The following is a 5,354-nucleotide window of genomic DNA, read 5'->3' as shown; positions in this document are numbered from 1 at the left end:
AACATCCAAGGCCATGGAGCTAAACTATGTAGGTTTGTGGGGTGACAGGTTTCGCTAAAACAACGTTAAAAGTGAGGACAAAACAGGACAAACACAGTTGGATCTTACACAGAGGGCTCGGACTGACTAATTCAGCACTGCAATGCAAGAACAAAGCTGTTTCTGGATTTCCAAGCAGCTTTAGCCTCAGTTTTGCTGCAAGTTATTATTAAGGTAAACAGGCTTCTAGTTTTATAAGCTTGCTTGAAACCTTAAAATGTCAGCTGGGACCGTTTTCAACCGAGCTAACGTTAACTTATTTGCTAGCTACAGTTAATAAAATCTGACCCTGCTCTTTCCTGAGCCCCACAAGAGATGCAAGAACAAACATTCCAGTTATTAACTTTTTTCTCTAAACAATCTTCATCACTGGGGGTGCAGGTACAAATGCAGTATCCAAAAGTAACAAATATCTCCATGTTTGATATTTTCAAGAAAAACAAACAGATGAAACAACAGTTGATAACTGGAGACTGTTGTGGTGGCGGTTGTACCGTAGTATAACAGCAGTAGCAGTAACAGAAGTTAGACAATCTGATTTATTTTTATTCTATCAAGGGTCTTCCAAACATATTGTTTGACATTAGGGAATAAACGTGAGATGGAATACATTTAGTTTAATTAGTTGTTGATCCCAGCTGTCACAGCTTGGCTCTACATCGTATGCCTCGGAGCATTGTTTGTCACTGACTAGCAAAACATGTGGAAACTTTTCATTGGACGCTGAGGTCACATCACAAGCACTGAACAAATATACTTAGCTGAAAAGAGCATAATTCAACGTGCATCAGTCAGAAAGTCAGAATACTCCTGATTTGAGTTGAAGATCTTTGTACCTGAGAGCTGCTGCAAACAGAAGGTGAGTACAGGACCTTTGTGTGACTCTTTACAAAGACCCAACAGAGTCAGTTATTAGACACACGCTCCATTTGATAGTATTTTTAGTATATTTGTTGACTCTCTAATTATTGTGTAATTTCTTGTTCTGTGTGTTTTTGTGAATGTTGCTTATTCTCAGGTCTCTCTTGTAATTGAGATCTTAATCTCAATGAAACTGCCCGACTAAATAAAGATTAAATCAAAGATTTTTTTCCTTTGTAGAAAATGAAGATCCACATTTTGCTGCTGGTCTTGGCTTTTGCGGCTGCGATCAAGGCGGCACCGGCACTGGCACCAGCACTGGCACCGGCACTGGCACCAGCACTGGCACCAGCACTGGCACCAGCACTGGCACCAGCACCAGTACCAGCATCAGCACCAGCGTCAGCACCAGTACCAGCATCAGCACTAGTACCAGCATCAGCACCAAACGACGCCGCACAAGGTAACTAAATAATAAAACCTGGTGTGTCTGATGTATTGATTCACTCATAACTCTGTATGTACATGTTAAGCTGTCAAAGTCTTTGTCCCAACAAACAATTTATGGATGCAACTACACGTCTAACTAACTACAGTTTCTGCTTCAGCCAAACAGGATGAGGTTAAAGCTGAGAAGCCAGCGCTTGATGCCTCCGCAGTTAAAGAGCCACAGCTTGACCCTGCTATCGAGGAGCCAGCAGCAGATGAGGAGCTCAAGACGGAGTCCTTCGGAGACATGGAGCTCGAGATGGACTCGTACGGAAATGAGGAGTTCGACATGGAACATTTCAAAGATGCGGACTACCAGGAGGACCAGGCCGAGCTTGATATGCTTCAGGATGCCGAATAAGCTGCAAAGGCTGAATCACAACATCCTGCTCGTACGTAGCAATGCAACATACATAACTTCTTCTATCCGCACTTTTACGTCATCTTCAATTGTAAATAATTTATTTGCACTACACCTGTCTCTATCTCTCCTCAACGTGTTCTCTAAAGATTGTTTAATTATTTGATTAATGTTTCATCTTCATGGGGACAAGGGTGTACAGTGGGACCGTACATCTGTGACATATTCTACCAAATATTCAGCAAACATAACATTTAGACTCAGAACATGACATAGAGATCACTGAGCGACCAACACACCAACCTTCCTTGCACACATTTAGAGAAAATAAATCATTATTCTCATGTTTTGTAGTCTGTGTATTCATGTGTGTTTATCTGCTCTTCCTCTGCAGCTCTCCTATAACGTGTGATCTTCGGCACTACGGGTATCGCCATGACCACCACGGTATATACGCATAAGAGGTGCATTTCAGCATTAAAACCAATGAGCTGTTGTCTGACAGTAAAAAGGATATAAGTAAAATCCTTTGATAAAATGAAATGAAATGTTTGTCTCAGTTTGTGCTCGTTACTCTGTGTGTGTGTGTGTGTGTGTGTGCGTGTGTGTGTGTGTGCAAATATTTGTTGATACATTTCAAAAACCCTACAAAGTAGAATTTTCTGTCTCTTTACTGTATTTGTTTTTTAAGTTTGTTAATACAGAATCAGCTTTAATCTGTGTTTACATCGCCATTAAAACAGTTGCATGTCATCATGTCGCAGCCACTTAAATCTGCACCCTCTGGCTTCAGGTTCCTGTGTTTAAATTTCTAACTCTTGAGCCACACAGAGAGCAAACATGCTGAGTCAACCCTCCGGGATGTTTTGCCAAAAACTAGTCCCTCCAGAGTTTTCTTTGGGCAGATTCACAGTCAGTGAATCCAGGTTTAACTTAAATAATTAAATAAATAAATATGAATGAATTAATAAATTAATAAATAAATAAATAATGCAGAGCTGTGGGTTCGTTCTGTGTTTGTAATTTTCCGTTAAAATATTGCCAGCACACATTTTTACCAAAAGAGAGAATTCTCTCCATAATGACAATTGTTAGACATGATGTCACATACTGCTTTGCACCAATTAGGATTTAGACACATTTGAATCTGAGTCTTGTTGAAGCAGATTAGCTGAGTGTTGAACCAAATACTAACTGAGCATGTTTTTTTTCCTACACTTTTTCTTTGATTGCTGCTTATTTTATCATCAGTTTTTAACTTTATGGAGAAAAACTCTACATTTAAAGTCTCCAGGGGTTTTAACAAATAAAAAATACTTTGAAAATAGATTCACTCTTATTTTGAAATTCACTTTATACAAATATTACATTTAATTCATTCCCATTTAATAAAATGTGGCAAATATGGGCTTTGTTAATACTGATGTATGAACATACTGGTGGTGTTTTCCAATATTGTCATGTGATGGGTAATTTATGATGGCCAAGCAAAAATATACATATGTATAATTAATGTATTATCATGCATATCACTTATTCATTGTGCCCTGCTTACATTGGCAAGTTCTGCAGCCTCCCACTGTTGCTGTGGCCTCCCACTAACCAGAGCACGGCATGGAGCTGCGGGGTAAAGCTGCACCGAATAACCATTTAAAGAGTTTACACTGATTTTACTTTTTATATCTCACGTATGGAGTTCAAGCTGTTATTCACTGTGAGTTTAAAATAAGCTTCAGTTCAGCTAGACCGCCAAGGTTATCCGGACATATTTAAAACAAAGGCAAAGTGCAAATACCAGAATATTCACTGTGAGTCCAGATGTGATGTCCATCGATGTGACACTTTCAATACGTAACCCAGAAAAGTGCTTTGTCAATAAATATAGCAGGAAGACTGAGAGCACACAAAGTTTAGAAAGTTCTCAAACCCTAAACTTGTTGATTACTGCAATTTCTGAATAACATAAGTGCAACAAAAACAACTTAAACAGACAAAATGGAGCAACAGTAGCCAGCCTGCGCTCACTGTGTTCATCAAAGCCCACTAAGAGGAGACACTTTACCTGTGGAAACATTCCTGAAGTTTTTTTTTTTTCAACATACTACAGCTTAACCTTCTTCAGATGACATAATTAAAGTGTGTTTGTAGGCCGAGGGGACGTCGTCATCACTCCAGTCGTGACTCATGTGGGCTTTGTTTTTGCTGCAGTTGTCGCTAATTCTTACCAGCTGGTGGACAGATTCATTTATTTATCTAGTTATTTATTTTTGTAGTTTCAGTTTCACACCAGCCTCTCATTGATTAACACTTATCTGTGCTACAGTTTGCATTGTTCGCCAACACTTTCCATTATTTTCTGAAGGGGCTTGAGCATGTATTCATTCCAAAGGTGACACCTACTTAAATTAAGATTAAGATTAATAGCACATACAGTTTCCCAAGCATTTGTTTAACAGACTTTAGGTTTTATATGTTGGGTGAAATTGGGGTGATTTTCAGAACTTTCTCCAAAAGACGGGCAGTGAATTGGCAGCTTCCAAAAAAACAAAAATCTAAATATCTAATTTACCAGAAATGACAGAAACAAGCAATCAGAGTTTAAACGGTTAGCTAAAATCAATGGGTAAGTGGTTGAAGTACATAGCTAAGAGAAATCGATCAACTGAATCAAAAAAAAGAGTTCAGATATTTAGCGAAAGATAATGGATGAACAGTGGGAATAGCTAAAAGTCAGAAATATCAGTGAGAATCACCACTTTTGTAAAAAGAATATCTTTATGCTGTCTTGTGCTGTAACTGACCTCCACTCAGTTTTCCCGCATAAATCACAAAGCACATGACTGAAATATAAATGCTCATGCATCAGACTCATCCTGGCTTGGCTGCCCTCTGTTATGCTAAACAAGTCCCATGGTTGGATGAGGAGAGCAAACTTTATGGCAAGGTCAAATCAATGGCCAAGTCAGATGGAGGCATAAAGGGGGAAGAGCTCATTGAGGATTGTAGCCTACTTGCCCCCAAACAGCTGGAACGATTCAGGCAGCTTTTCCTGGAGCAAATGACAGAACAGTTGAGAGTGTTTTGTAGAGAGAAAAAGCCAGTGAGTGAGTGGGAGAGGGAGTGAGGAGGAAAGTGGGAGGCTGCTGGATAACAGGGATTTCTCAGAGTGATTCAGCGTCTACTTGGTGTCTTTGCACGCTCTGCCTTCTCAGTCACTCCTTCCGGTAAAAGCCTGCTGGGGTTAAAGCTGCCTCAGCAACAGAACAGCAGTATCCTGCGTTCAAAGGCTGCTTGTGTGGCGTGGTGCAGTGTGTGAGGGGATTTGCCTCGGTGATGCTGGCAGCGGCCTACATGGTGGTGCCTCTGGGACGTGATTCCTGCCAGGTCACTGCAGGCGCTTCAGTGGCTACGTGGGCACCTCAGTTTTTCCTCTTTTTGTCTCTATTTACAGAGTTTCACCTCATCTGCATTTACAGCCATGGGGGAAGTAAGAGAGTGAGGAGAGTGCTGCATCACTGCGACACAGCTGGCGGCTTGCCTTTACTTGGAGCTCCTCCTGCTGGTGAGCGTCAGGGTATGACTTCTTTCCATGCTGTGATCTCGG

The 5,354-nt window shown here is 40.6% G+C and overlaps 1 long non-coding RNA gene across 1 annotated transcript; it reads left to right on the top strand.

Moving 5' to 3' along the window:
- Nucleotides 1-831: 831 nt before the first annotated feature.
- On the top strand, nucleotides 832-2,754 carry LOC139223039 (uncharacterized). The gene is made up of 4 exons (XR_011585955.1): nucleotides 832-898; nucleotides 1,141-1,363; nucleotides 1,509-1,781; nucleotides 2,145-2,754. It is a non-coding gene; the product is annotated as an uncharacterized lncRNA (long non-coding RNA).
- The last annotated feature ends 2,600 nt before the right edge of the window (nucleotides 2,755-5,354 follow it).

This window comes from Pempheris klunzingeri, chromosome 23 (assembly GCF_042242105.1).
Source record: "Pempheris klunzingeri isolate RE-2024b chromosome 23, fPemKlu1.hap1, whole genome shotgun sequence".
Lineage (NCBI taxonomy): Eukaryota > Metazoa > Chordata > Actinopteri > Acropomatiformes > Pempheridae > Pempheris > Pempheris klunzingeri.
The sequence above is the reverse complement of the archived record's forward strand: the minus strand, read 5'-3'. Positions and strand labels throughout refer to the sequence as shown.